Consider the following 15249-nt stretch of genomic DNA (forward strand, 5'->3'; position numbering starts at 1 on the left):
TGAATCTAATAATGAATTAAACGCAGTGCTCAGACAGTTACTGTCAGCATCTACATGAATGTTAAAGTCACCCACTATAATGACTTTATCTGTACTAAGCACTAAATCAGATAGAAAATCAGAAAATTCAATCAAAAACTCTGAATAAGGGACTGGAGGACGGTACACGATAACCAATAATAGTGGTTTTTGAGTTTTCCAGTTTGGGTGTGAAAGGCTAAGAGTAAGACTCTCAAATGAGGTATAACTATGTTTAGGTCTAGGAATTATTGATAAGCTAGAGTGAAATATTGCTGCTACTCCTCCACCTCGGCCTGTGCATCTAGGAACATGATAATTAATATGACTTTGGGGGGTTGACTCATTTAAACTGACATATTCTTCCTGCTACAACCACGTTTCAGTGAGACAAAATAAACCAATTTGATGATCATTTATCAAGTCATTTACTAACAAAGATTTAGAAGAGAGAGATCTGATGTTTAATAATCCACATTTAAAAGTTTTGGGTTTTGGTTCAGTATGAGAAGTTGTATTACCCAAAGGGTTCGAGTCCAATCTGGTGTGGTTCAAAGCAGAGTGGCGCAGCGGAAGCGTGCTGGGCCCATAACCCAGAGGTCGATGGATCGAAACCATCCTCTGCTAACTGTGTTTTGTAAGCTGACTTAGGGCCTTTACAACCTTTTAGTAAAGTGAACCAGATACAGAAAGTACATATTCACCTACTGTACAATTCCAGATGCATATCAGCTTGGGAATGCAATTTATGTATATTTCACATTCTTTTCTCTGCTCTTTCAAATGCTTTCCTCCATCTTACTATACTAACTGCTTTTATTGTCATTATTGTGTTACCCAAAGGGTTCGAGTCCCATCTGGGGTGGTTGACAGCAGAGTGGCTCAGCGGAAGCGTGCTGGGCCCATAACCCAAAGGTCGATGGTTCGAAACTATCCTCTGCTAACTGTGTTTTGTAAGCTGACTTAGGGCCTTTACAACCTTTTAGTAAAGTGAACCAGATACAGAAAGTACATATTCACCTACTGTAATATTCCAGATGCATATCAGCTTGGGAATGCAATTTTTGTATATTTCACATTCTTTTCTCTGCTCTTTCAAATGCTTTCCTCCATCTTACTATACTAACTGCTTTTATTGTCATTATTGTGTTACCCAAAGGGTTCGAGTCCAATCTGGGGTACAATGCCAGTTTCATATCAGCATGGCATTCTAGTTTCTACGTGTTTCACATCTTTTTCTTTGCACTTTTAAAAATTTCCCTTCTACTCACTATATCTACTGCATTTGGGGCCATTATTGTGTTACCCAAAGCCAACATGGCATGGCTCACATTATGCTCTGTATAGGAAGCAACTGTTTGGTGGAAGAACTGATGAGTAAAGGTGTTTGAGATGCCCCAGTGGCCTATTGGATAAGGCACTGGCCTCCTAAGCCAGGGATTGTGGGTTCAAGTCCTATCTGGGGTGGTTGACAGCAGAGTGGTACAGCGGAAGCGTGCTGGACCCATAACCCAGAGGTCGATGGATCGAAACCATCCTCTGCTAACTGTGTTTTGTAAGCTGACTTAGGGCCTTTACAAACTTTTAGTAAACTGAACCAGATACAGAAAGTAAATATTCATCTACTGTACAATTCCAGATGCATATCAGCTTGGGAATGCAATTTTTGTATATTTCAAATTCCTTTCTCTGCTCTTTCAAATGCTTTCGTCCATCTTACTATACTAACTGCTTTTATTGTCATTATTGTGTTACCCAAAGGGTTCGAGTCCAATCTGGTGTACAATGCCAGTTTCATCTCAGCATGGCAATCTAGTTTCTACGTATTTCACATCTTTTCCCTTCTACTCACTATATCTACTGCATTTGCGGCCATTACTGTGTTACCCAAAGCCAACATGGCATGTCTCACATTATGCTCTATATAGGAAGCAACTGTTAGTTGGAAGAACTGAGGAGTAAAGGTGTTTGTGATGCCCCAGTGGCCTAATGGATAATGCACTGGCCTCCTAAGCCAGGGATTGTGGGTTCGAGTCCCATCTGGGGTGGTTGACAGCAGAGTGGCGCAGCAGAAGCGTGCTGGGCCCATAACCCAGAGGTCAATAGATTGAAACCATCCTTTGCTAACTGTGTTTTGTAAGCTGACTTAGGGCCTTTACAACCTTTAAGTAAAGTGATCCAGATACAGAAAGTACATATTCACCTACTGTAATATTCCAGATGCATATCAGCTTGGGAATGCAATTTTTGTATATTTCACATTCTTTTCTCTGCTCTTTCAAATGCTTTCCTCCATCTTACTATACTAACTGCTTTTATTGTCATTATTGTGTTACCCAAAGGGTTCGAGTCCAATCTGCCGTGGTTGAAAGCAGAGTGGCGCAGCGGAAGCGTGCTGGGCCCATAACCCAGAGGTCGATGGATCGAAACCATCCTCTGCTAACTGTGTTTTGTAAGCTGACTTAGGGCCTTTACAACCTTTTAGTAAAGTGAACCAGATACAGAAAATACATATTCGCCTACTGTACAATTCCAGATGCATATCAGCTTGGGAATGCAATTTTTGTATATTTCACATTCTTTTCTCTGCTCTTTCAAATGCTTTCCTCCATCTTACTATACTAACTGCTTTTATTGTCATTATTGTGTTACCCAAAGGGTTCGACTCCAATCTGGTGTGGTTGAAAGCAGAGTGGCGCAGCGGAAGCGTGCTGGGCCCAAAACCCAGAGGTCGATGGATCGAAACCATCCTCTGCTAACTGTGTTTTGTAAGCTGACTTAGGGCCTTTACAACCTCTTAGTAAAGTGAACCAGATACAGAAAGTACATATTCACCTACTGTACAATTCCAGATGCATATCCGCTTGGGAATGCAATTATTGTATATTTCACATTCTTTTCTCTGCTCTTTCAAATGCTTTCCTCCATCTTACTATACTAACTGCTTTTATTGTCATTATTGTGCTACCCAAAGGGTTCGAGTCCAATCTGGGGTACAATGCCAGTTTCATATCAGCATGGCAATCTAGTTTCTACGTGTTTCACATCTTTTTCTTTGCACTTTTAAAAATTTCCCTTCTACTCACTATATCTACTGCATTTGGGGCCATTATTGTGTTACCCAAAGCCAACATGGCATGTCTCACATTATGCTCTGTCTAGGAAGCAACTGTTTGGTGGAAGAACTGATGAGTAAAGGTGTTTGAGATGCCCCAGTGGCCTAATGGATAAGGCACTGGCGTTGAGTGAGGATTTTTAACTATAAGCTTTATCAAAAAGGAAAGTTTTAAGCCTAGTCTTAAAAGTAGAGAGGGTGTCTGCTCCCCGAATTTGGATTGGAAGCTGGTTCCACAGGAGAGGAGCTTGATAGCTAAAGGCTCTGCCTCCCATTCTACTTTTGCAAACTCTGGGAACCACAAGTAGGCCAGTATTTTGGGATCGAAGTGGTCTAATTGGGCGATACAGGACTATGAGATCTATTAAATATGATGGAGCTTGACCATTAAGAGCTTTGTATGTAAGGAGGAGGGTTTTGAACTCTATTCTAGATTTTATGGGAAGCCAATGAAGAGAAGCTAGTGAAGGTGAAATATGATCTCTCTTTCCTAATCCAGTCAGCACTCTTGCTGCAGCATTTTGGATTAATTGAAGGCTTTTTAGAGAGTTATTAGGACACCCCAGAAGTAGGGAATTACAGTAGTCCAACCTAGAAGTAACAAATGCATGGACAAGTTTTTCGGCATCACTTTGAGACAGGATGCTTCTAATTTTAGCAATGTTCCGTAGGTGGAAGAAGGCTGTTCTAGACATTTGTCTTTTATGTGACGTAAATGCCAAATCTTGGTCAAAGATAACTCCTAGGTTCCTCACCGTAGTACTAGAGGCCAAAGTTATGTCATCTAGAGTAACTATATTGTTAGACAGCATATTTCTCATGTTTTTAGGCCCAAAGAGGATGATTTCAGTTTTGTCTGAATTTAGAAGTAGGAAATTGTAGGACATCCAGTTCTTTATGTCTTTTAGACATGCTTCAAATTTGACTAATTGGTTAGTATCTTCTGGTTTCACAGATAAATAGAGCTGGGTATCATCTGCATATCAGTGGAAGTTTATGGAATGTTTCCTAATGATTTTGCCTAAAGGTGACATGTAGAGATTAAAAAGTATTGGTCCTAACACAGAGCCCTGTGGAACTCCATAGCTGACTTTGGTGCATAAAGAAGAGTCATCATTAACATGAACAAGTTGGAATCTGTCTGACAGATAAGATTTAAACCAATGTAATGTGGTTCCTTTAATCCCAAATCCATGTTCTAGTCTCTGTAATAAAATGTTGTGGTCAATGGTGTCAAATGCGGCACTAAGGTCTAGTAAGACGAGTACAGACACAAGTCCATTATCTGAAGCCAGGAGAAGATCATTGGAGACTTTTACCAGTGCTGTTTCTGTACTGTGATGAGCTCTAAATCCTGACTGAAAGTCTTCATACAAATTATTCCTGTAAAGGTGATCACATAATTGTTTTGCAACTACTTTTTCAAGGATTTTAGAAATAAACGGGAGATTTGATATTGGTTTATAGTTGGCTAAATCCCCTGGATCAAGACAAGGTTTTTTAAGTAATGGTTTGATTACAGCAACTTTATAGGCCTTTGGTACATAGCCAGTTTCTAAAGATAGGTTAATCAAATCTAATATGAAAGTGTCTATTAAAGGTAGAACATCTTTAAGCAATTTGGTTGGAACAGGGTCTAAAAGACATGTTGTTAGTTTTGAGGAGGCGGTAGTTGAACTTAGCTCAGTGAGATCTATGGGTGAAAAGCAGTCTAAGATGGATTGGGGCCTTATTGAGGATTCTATAGCTGTTGTACATGAAGATCTAGCCGTAATATTTGTAGGGAGGATCTGGTGAATCTTTTCCCTAATGGCTACAATTTTACTAGTAAAGAAAGTCATAAAGTCATTGCTGCTCAAAGTTAAGGGAATACTAGGCTCAACAGAACTATGGCTCTTAGTCAGCCTGGCTACAGTGCTGAACAGAAACCGGGGGTTGTTCTTGTTTTCCTCTATTAATGCGGAATAATATGCTGTTCTGGCATCACGGAGAGCTTTTTTGTATGTTTTTAAACTGTTTATCCAGGCTAACCGGGATTCTTCTAAATTAGTGGAACGCCACTTCCTCTCTAACTTTCGTGTTGCCTGCTTTAAGCTGTGCATTTGTGAATTGTACCATGGAGGTCGGCTCCTCTGATTCACTGCCTTCTATTTCAAAGGGGCAACTGTATCTAGTATCCTACGCAGTGAGGCGGCAGAATCGTCAACTAAATAATCAATTTGCACAGGAGTAAGATGGCTACTCACCATAGTATTGACACATGGTGGTGAAAAAGATGAAGAAATAATTTCTTTAAATGTATTCACAGCATTTTCAGATAAACATCTGCTGTAGTGGAATTTTTTCCTAACTGCTGTATAGTCCGTTATTGTAAATTCAAATGTTATTAGAAAATGGTCAGACAGAAGAGAATTATGAGGAAATACTATTAAATTATCAGTTTCAATGCCATATGTAAGGACAAGGTCTAACGTGTGACTAAAACAATGAGTGGGTTTATTTACATTTTGGGAAAAACCAATTGAATCTAATAATGAATTAAACGCAGTGCTCAGACAGTTACTGTCAGCATCTACATGAATGTTAAAGTCACCCACTATAATGACTTTATCTGTACTAAGCACTAAATCAGATAGAAAATCAGAAAATTCAATCAAAAACTCTGAATAAGGGACTGGAGGACGGTACACGATAACAAATAATAGTGGTTTTTGAGTTTTCCAGTTTGGGTGTGAAAGGCTAAGAGTAAGACTCTCAAATGAGGTATAACTATGTTTAGGTCTAGGAATTATTGATAAGCTAGAGTGAAATATTGCTGCTACTCCTCCACCTCGGCCTGTGCATCTAGGAACATGATAATTAATATGACTTTGGGGGGTTGACTCATTTAAACTGACATATTCTTCCTGCTGCAACCACGTTTCAGTGAGACAAAATAAACCAATTTGATGATCATTTATCAAGTCATTTACTAACAAAGATTTAGAAGAGAGAGATCTGATGTTTAATAATCCACATTTAAAAGTTTTGGGTTTTGGTTCAGTATGAGCAGTTGTATTACCCAAAGGGTTCGAGTCCAATCTGGTGTGGTTCAAAGCAGAGTGGCGCAGCGGAAGCGTGCTGGGCCCATAACCCAGAGGTCGATGGATCGAAACCATCCTCTGCTAACTGTGTTTTGTAAGCTGACTTAGGGCCTTTACAACCTTTTAGTATAGTGAACCAGATACAGAAAGTACATATTCACCTACTGTACAATTCCAGATTCATATGAGCTTGGGAATGCAATTTTTGTATATTTCACATTCTTTTCTCTGCTCTTTCAAATGCTTTCCTCCATCTTACTATACTAACTGCTTTTATTGTCATTATTGTGTTACCCAAAGGGTTCGAGTCCCATCTGGGGTGGTTGACAGCAGAGTGGCTCAGCGGAAGCGTGCTGGGCCCATAACCCAAAGGTCGATGGTTCGAAACTATCCTCTGCTAACTGTGTTTTGTAAGCTGACTTAGGGCCTTTACAACCTTTTAGTAAAGTGAACCAGATACAGAAAGTACATATTCACCTACTGTACAATTCCAGATGCATATCAGCTTGGGAATGCAATTATTGTATATTTCACATTCTTTTCTCTGCTCTTTCAAATGCTTTCCTCCATCTTACTATACTAACTGCTTTTATTGTCATTATTGTGTTACCCAAAGGGTTCGAGTCCAATCTGGGGTACAATGCCAGTTTCATATCAGCATGGCATTCTAGTTTCTACGTGTTTCACATCTTTTTCTTTGCACTTTTAAAAATTTCCCTTCTACTCACTATATCTACTGCATTTGGGGCCATTATTGTGTTACCCAAAGCCAACATGGCATGGCTCACATTATGCTCTGTATAGGAAGCAACTGTTTGGTGGAAGAACTGATGAGTAAAGGTGTTTGAGATGCCCCAGTGGCCTATTGGATAAGGCACTGGCCTCCTAAGCCAGGGATTGTGGGTTCAAGTCCTATCTGGGGTGGTTGACAGCAGAGTGGTACAGCGGAAGCGTGCTGGACCCATAACCCAGAGGTCGATGGATCGAAACCATCCTCTGCTAACTGTGTTTTGTAAGCTGACTTAGGGCCTTTACAACCTTTTAGTAAACTGAACCAGATACAGAAAGTAAATATTCACCTCCTGTACAATTCCAGATGCATATCAGCTTGGGAATGCAATTTTTGTATATTTCAAATTCCTTTCTCTGCTCTTTTAAATGGTTTCCTCCATCTTACTATACTAACTGCTTTTATTGTCATTATTGTGTTACCCAAAGGGTTCGAGTCCAATCTGGGGTACAATGCCAGTTTCATATCAGCATTGGAAACTAGTTTCTATGTGTTTCACATCTTTTTCTTTGCACTTTTAAAAATTTCCCTTCTACTCACTATATCTACTGCATTTGGGGCCATTATTGTGTTACCCAAAGGGTTCGAGTCCAATCTGGTGTACAATGCCAGTTTCATCTCAGCATGGCAATCTAGTTTCTACGTATTTCACATCTTTTCCCTTCTACTCACTATATCTACTGCATTTGGGGCCATTACTGTGTTACCCAAAGCCAACATGGCATGTCTCACATTATGCTCTGTATAGGAAGCAACTGTTAGTTGGAAGAACTGAGGAGTAAAGGTGTTTGTGATGCCCCAGTGGCCTAATGGATAATGCACTGGCCTCCTAAGCCAGGGATTGTGGGTTCGAGTCCCATCTGGGGTGGTTGACAGCAGAGTGGCGCAGCAGAAGCGTGCTGGGTCAATAGATTGAAACCATCCTTTGCTAACTGTGTTTTGTAAGCTGACTTTACAACCTTTAAGTAAAGTGATCCAGATACAGAAAGTACATATTCACCTACTGTAATATTCCAGATGCATATCAGCTTGGGAATGCAATTTTTGTATATTTCACATTCTTTTCTCTGCTCTTTCAAATGCTTTCCTCCATCTTACTATACTAACTGCTTTTATTGTCATTATTGTGTTACCCAAAGGGTTCGAGTCCAATCTGGCGTGGTTGAAAGCAGAGTGGCGCAGCGGAAGCGTGCTGGGCCCATAACCCAGAGGTCGATGGATCGAAACCATCCTCTGCTAACTGTGTTTTGTAAGCTGACTTAGGGCCTTTACAACCTTTTAGTAAAGTGAACCAGATACAGAAAATACATATTCGCCTACTGTACAATTCCAGATGCATATCAGCTTGGGAATGCAATTTTTGTATATTTCACATTCTTTTCTCTGCTCTTTCAAATGCTTTCCTCCATCTTACTATACTAACTGCTTTTATTGTCATTATTGTGCTACCCAAAGGGTTCGAGTCCAATCTGGGGTACAATGCCAGTTTCATATCAGCATGGCAATCTAGTTTCTACGTGTTTCACATCTTTTTCTTTGCACTTTTAAAAATTTCCCTTCTACTCACTATATCTACTGCATTTGGGGCCATTATTGTGTTACCCAAAGCCAACATGGCATGTCTCACATTATGCTCTGTCTAGGAAGCAACTGTTTGGTGGAAGAACTGATGAGTAAAGGTGTTTGAGATGCCCCAGTGGCCTAATGGATAAGGCACTGGCGTTGAGTGAGGATTTTTAACTATAAGCTTTATCAAAAAGGAAAGTTTTAAGCCTAGTCTTAAAAGTAGAGAGGGTGTCTGCTCCAGGAATTTGGATTGGAAGCTGGTTCCACAGGAGAGGAGCTTGATAGCTAAAGGCTCTGCCTCCCATTCTACTTTTGCAAACTCTGGGAACCATAAGTAGGCCAGTATTTTGGGATCGAAGTGGTCTAATTGGGCGATACAGGACTATGAGATCTTTTAAATATGATGGAGCTTGACCATTAAGAGCTTTGTATGTAAGGAGGAGGGTTTTGAACTCTATTCTAGATTTTATGGGAAGCCAATGAAGAGAAGCTAGTGAAGGTGAAATATGATCTCTCTTTCCTAATCCAGTCAGCACTCTTGCTGCAGCATTTTGGATTAATTGAAGGCTTTTTAGAGAGTTATTAGGACACCCCAGAAGTAGGGAATTACAGTAGTCCAACCTAGAAGTAACAAATGCATGGACCAGTTTTTCGGCATCACTTTGAAACAGGATGCTTCTAATTTTAGCAATGTTCCGTAGGTGGAAGAAGGCTGTTCTAGACATTTGTCTTTTATGTGACGTAAACGCCAAATCTTGGTCAAAGATAACTCCAAGGTTCCTCACCGTAGTACTAGAGGCCAAAGTTATGTCATCTAGAGTAACTATATTGTTAGACAGCATATTTCTCATGTTTTTAGGCCCAAAGAGGATGATTTCAGTTTTGTCTGAATTTAGAAGTAGGAAATTGTAGGACATCCAGTTCTTTATGTCTTTTAGACATGCTTCAAATTTGACTAATTGGTTAGTATCTTCTGGTTTCACAGATAAATAGAGCTGGGTATCATCTGCATATCAGTGGAAGTTTATGGAATGTTTCCTAATGATTTTGCCTAAAGGTGACATGTAGAGATTAAAAAGTATTGGTCCTAACACAGAGCCCTGTGGAACTCCATAGCTGACTTTGGTGCATAAAGAAGAGTCATCATTAACATGAACAAGTTGGAATCTGTCTGACAGATAAGATTTAAACCAATGTAATGTGGTTCCTTTAATCCCAAATCCATGTTCTAGTCTCTGTAATAAAATGTTGTGGTCAATGGTGTCAAATGCGGCACTAAGGTCTAGTAAGACGAGTACAGACACAAGTCCATTATCTGAAGCCAGGAGAAGATCATTGGAGACTTTTACCAGTGCTGTTTCTGTACTGTGATGAGCTCTAAATCCTGACTGAAAGTCTTCATACAAATTATTCCTGTAAAGGTGATCACATAATTGTTTTGCAACTACTTTTTCAAGGATTTTAGAAATAAACGGGAGATTTGATATTGGTCTATAGTTGGCTAAATCCCCTGGATCAAGACAAGGTTTTTTAAGTAATGGTTTGATTACAGCAACTTTATAGGCCTTTGGTACATAGCCAGTTTCTAAAGATAGGTTAATCAAATCTAATATGAAAGTGTCTATTAAAGGTAGAACATCTTTAAGCAATTTGGTTGGAACAGGGTCTAAAAGACATGTTGTTAGTTTTGAGGAGGCGGTAGTTGAACTTAGCTCAGTGAGATCTATGGGTGAAAAGCAGTCTAAGATGGATTGGGGCCTTATTGAGGATTCTATAGCTGTTGTACATGAAGATCTAGCCGTAATATTTGTAGGGAGGATCTGGTGAATCTTTTCCCTAATGGCTACAATTTTACTAGTAAAGAAAGTCATAAAGTCATTGCTGCTCAAAGTTAAGGGAATACAAGGCTCAACAGAACTATGGCTCTTAGTCAGCCTGGCTACAGTGCTGAACAGAAACCGGGGGTTGTTCTTGTTTTCCTCTATTAATGCGGAATAATATGCTGTTCTGGCATCACGGAGAGCTTTTTTGTATGTTTTTAAACTGTTTTTCCAGGCTAACCGGGATTCTTCTAAATTAGTGGAACGCCACTTCCTCTCTAACTTTCGTGTTGCCTGCTTTAAGCTGTGCATTTGTGAATTGTACCATGGAGGTCGGCTCCTCTGATTCACTGCCTTCTATTTCAAAGGGGCAACTGTATCTAGTATCCTACGCAGTGAGGCGGCAGAATCGTCAACTAAATAATCAATTTGCACAGGAGTAAGATGGCTACTCACCATAGTATTGACACATGGTGGTGAAAAAGATGAAGAAATAATTTCTTTAAATGTATTCACAGCATTTTCAGATAAACAACTGCTGTAGTGGAATTTTTTCCTAACTGCTGTATAGTCCGATATTGTAAATTCAAATGTTATTAGAAAATGGTCAGACAGAAGAGAATTATGAGGAAATACTATTAAATTATCAGTTTCAATGCCATATGTAAGGACAAGGTCTAACGTGTGACTAAAACAATGAGTGGGTTTATTTACATTTTGGGAAAAACCAATTGAATCTAATAATGAATTAAACGCAGTGCTCAGACAGTTACTGTCAGCATCTACATGAATGTTAAAGTCACCCACTATAATGACTTTATCTGTACTAAGCACTAAATCAGATAGAAAATCAGAAAATTCAATCAAAAACTCTGAATAAGGGACTGGAGGACGGTACACGATAACAAATAATAGTGGTTTTTGAGTTTTCCAGTTTGGGTGTGAAAGGCTAAGAGTAAGACTCTCAAATGAGGTATAACTATGTTTAGGTCTAGGAATTATTGATAAGCTAGAGTGAAATATTGCTGCTACTCCTCCACCTCGGCCTGTGCATCTAGGAACATGATAATTAATATGACTTTGGGGGGTTGACTCATTTAAACTGACATATTCTTCCTGCTGCAACCACGTTTCAGTGAGACAAAATAAACCAATTTGATGATCATTTATCAAGTCATTTACTAACAAAGATTTAGAAGAGAGAGATCTGATATTTAATAATCCACATTTGAAAGTTTTGGGTTTTGGTTCAGTATGAGCAGTTGTATTACCCAAAGGGTTCGAGTCCAATCTGGTGTGGTTCAAAGCAGAGTGGCGCAGCGGAAGCGTGCTGGGCCCATAACCCAAAGGTCAACGGTTCGAAACTATCCTCTGCTAACTGTGTTTTGTAAGCTGACTTAGGGCCTTTACAACCTTTTAGTAAAGTGAACCAGATACAGAAAGTACATATTCACCTACTGTACAATTCCAGATGCATATCAGCTTGGGAATGCAATTATTGTATATTTCACATTCTTTTCTCTGCTCTTTCAAATGCTTTCCTCCATCTTACTATACTAACTGCTTTTATTGTCATTATTGTGTTACCCAAAGGGTTCGAGTCCAATCTGGGGTACAATGCCAGTTTCATATCAGCATTGGAAACTAGTGTCTATGTGTTTCACATCTTTTTCTTTGCACTTTTAAAAATTTCCCTTCTACTCACTATATCTACTGCATTTGGGGCCATTATTGTGTTACCCAAAGCCAACATGGCATGTCTCACATTATGCTCTGTATAGGAAGCAACTGTTTGGTGGAAGAACTGATGAGTAAAGGTGTTTGAGATGCCCCAGTGGCCTAATGGATAAGGCACTGGCCTCCTAAGCCAGTGATTGTGGGTTCAAATCCCATCTGGGGTGGTTGACAGCAGAGTGGCGCAGCGGAAGCGTGCTGGGCCCATAACCCAGAGGTCGATGGATCGAAACCATCCTCTGCTACCTGTGTTTTGTAAGCTGACTTAGGGCCTTTACAACTTTTTAGTAAAGTGAACCAGATACAGAAAGTACATATTCACCTACTGTACAATTCCAGATGCATATCAGCTTGGGAATGCAATTTTTGTATATTTCACATTCTTTTCTCTGCTCTTTCAAATGCTTTCCTCCATCTTACTATACTAACTGCTTTTATTGTCATTATTGTATTACCCAAAGGGTTCGAGTGAAATCTGGTGTGGTTCAAAGCAGAGTGGCGCAGCGGAAGCGTGCTGGGCTCATAACCCAGAGGGCGATGAATCGAAACCATCCTCTGCTAACTGTGTTTTGTAAGGGTATTTAAGGCCTTTACAATGTCTTAGTAAAATGAACCAGATACAGACAGTACATATTCATCTACTGTACAATTCCAGATGCATATCAGCTTGGGAATGCAATTTTTGTATATTTCACATTCTTTTCTCTGCTCTTTCAAATGCTTTCCTCCATCTTACTATACTAACTGCTTTTATTGTCATTATTGTGTTACCCAAAGGGTTAGAGTCCCATCTGGGGTGGTTGACAGCAGAGTGGCGCAGCGGAAGCGTGCTGGGCCCATAACCCAGAGGTCGATGGATCGAAACCATCCTCTGCTAACTGTGCTTTGTAAGCTGACTTAGGGCCTTTACAACCTTTTAGTAAAGTGAACCAGATACAGAAAGTACATATTCACCTACTATACAATTACAGATGCATATCAGCTTGGGAATGCAATTATTGTATATTTCACATTCTTTTCTCTGCTCTTTCAAATGCTTTCCTCCATCTTACTATACTAACTGCTTTTATTGTCATTATTGTGCTACCCAAAGGGTTCGAGTCCAATCTGGGGTACAATGCCAGTTTCATATCAGCATGGCAATCTAGTTTCTACGTGTTTCACATCTTTTTCTTTGCACTTTTAAAAATTTCCCTTCTACTCACTATATCTACTGCATTTGGGGCCATTATTGTGTTACCAAAAGCCAACATGGCATGTCTCACATTATGCTCTGTCTAGGAAGCAACTGTTTGGTGGAAGAACTGATGAGTAAAGGTGTTTGAGAGGCCCCAGTGGCCTAATGGATAAGGCACTGGCCTCCTAAGCCAGGGATTGTGGGTTCAAGTCCCATCTGGGGTGGTTGACAGCAGAGTGGCGCAGCGGAAGCGTGCTGGGCCCATAACCCAGAGGTCGATGGATCGAAACCATCCTCTGCTAACTGTGTTTTGTAAGCTGACTTAGGGCCTTTGCAACTTTTTAGTAAAGTGAACCAGATACAGAATGTACATATTCACCTACTGTACAATTCCAGATGCATATCAGCTTGGGAATGCAATTTTTGTATATTTCACATTCTTTTCTCTGCTCTTTCAAATGCTTTCCTCAATCTTACTATACTAACTGCTTTTATTGTCATTATTGTGTTACCCAAAGGGTTCGACTCCAATCTGGTGTGGTTGAAAGCAGAGTGGCGCAGCGGAAGCGTGCTGGGCCCAAAACCCAGAGGTCGATGGGTTGAAACCATCCTCTGCTAACTGTGTTTTGTAAGCTGACTTAGGGCCTTTACAACCTCTTAGTAAAGTGAACCAGATACAGAAAGTACATATTCACCTACTGTACAATTCCAGATGCATATCCGCTTGGGAATGCAATTATTGTATATTTCACATTCTTTTCTCTGCTCTTTCAAATGCTTTCCTCCATCTTACTATACTAACTGCTTTTATTGTCATTATTGTGCTACCCAAAGGGTTCGAGTCCAATCTGGGGTACAATGCCAGTTTCATATCAGCATGGCAATCTAGTTTCTACGTGTTTCACATCTTTTTCTTTGCACTTTTAAAAATTTCCCTTCTACTCACTATATCTACTGCATTTGGGGCCATTATTGTGTTACCCAAAGCCAACATGGCATGTCTCACATTATGCTCTGTCTAGGAAGCAACTGTTTGGTGGAAGAACTGATGAGTAAAGGTGTTTGAGATGCCCCAGTGGCCTAATGGATAAGGCACTGGCGTTGAGTGAGGATTTTTAACTATAAGCTTTATCAAAAAGGAAAGTTTTAAGCCTAGTCTTAAAAGTAGAGAGGGTGTCTGCTCCCCGAATTTGGATTGGAAGCTGGTTCCACAGGAGAGGAGCTTGATAGCTAAAGGCTCTGCCTCCCATTCTACTTTTGCAAACTCTGGGAACCACAAGTAGGCCAGTATTTTGGGATCGAAGTGGTCTAATTGGGCGATACAGGACTATGAGATCTATTAAATATGATGGAGCTTGACCATTAAGAGCTTTGTATGTAAGGAGGAGGGTTTTGAACTCTATTCTAGATTTTATGGGAAGCCAATGAAGAGAAGCTAGTGAAGGTGAAATATGATCTCTCTTTCCTAATCCAGTCAGCACTCTTGCTGCAGCATTTTGGATTAATTGAAGGCTTTTTAGAGAGTTATTAGGACACCCCAGAAGTAGGGAATTACAGTAGTCCAACCTAGAAGTAACAAATGCATGGACAAGTTTTTCGGCATCACTTTGAGACAGGATGCTTCTAATTTTAGCAATGTTCCGTAGGTGGAAGAAGGCTGTTCTAGACATTTGTCTTTTATGTGACGTAAACGCCAAATCTTGGTCAAAGATAACTCCAAGGTTCCTCACCGTAGTACTAGAGGCCAAAGTTATGTCATCTAGAGTAACTATATTGTTAGACAGCATATTTCTCATGTTTTTAGGCCCAAAGAGGATGATTTCAGTTTTGTCTGAATTTAGAAGTAGGAAATTGTAGGACATCCAGTTCTTTATGTCTTTTAGACATGCTTCAAATTTGACTAATTGGTTAGTATCTTCTGGTTTCACAGATAAATAGAGCTGGGT

General features: G+C 39.9%; 3 non-coding genes across 3 annotated transcripts; all 3 read left to right on the forward strand.

Moving 5' to 3' along the window:
• The first annotated feature begins 2704 nt into the window (after window positions 1-2704).
• On the forward strand, window positions 2705-2776 carry trnal-caa (transfer RNA leucine (anticodon CAA)). Its single transcript has one exon. It is a non-coding gene; the product is annotated as a tRNA-Leu (tRNA).
• Window positions 2777-12220: 9444 nt separating this feature from the next.
• On the forward strand, window positions 12221-12293 carry trnar-ccu (transfer RNA arginine (anticodon CCU)). Its single transcript has one exon. It is a non-coding gene; the product is annotated as a tRNA-Arg (tRNA).
• Window positions 12294-13454: 1161 nt separating this feature from the next.
• On the forward strand, window positions 13455-13527 carry trnar-ccu (transfer RNA arginine (anticodon CCU)). Its single transcript has one exon. It is a non-coding gene; the product is annotated as a tRNA-Arg (tRNA).
• The last annotated feature ends 1722 nt before the right edge of the window (window positions 13528-15249 follow it).

This window comes from Channa argus, unplaced genomic scaffold (assembly GCF_033026475.1).
Source record: "Channa argus isolate prfri unplaced genomic scaffold, Channa argus male v1.0 Contig013, whole genome shotgun sequence".
Lineage (NCBI taxonomy): Eukaryota > Metazoa > Chordata > Actinopteri > Anabantiformes > Channidae > Channa > Channa argus.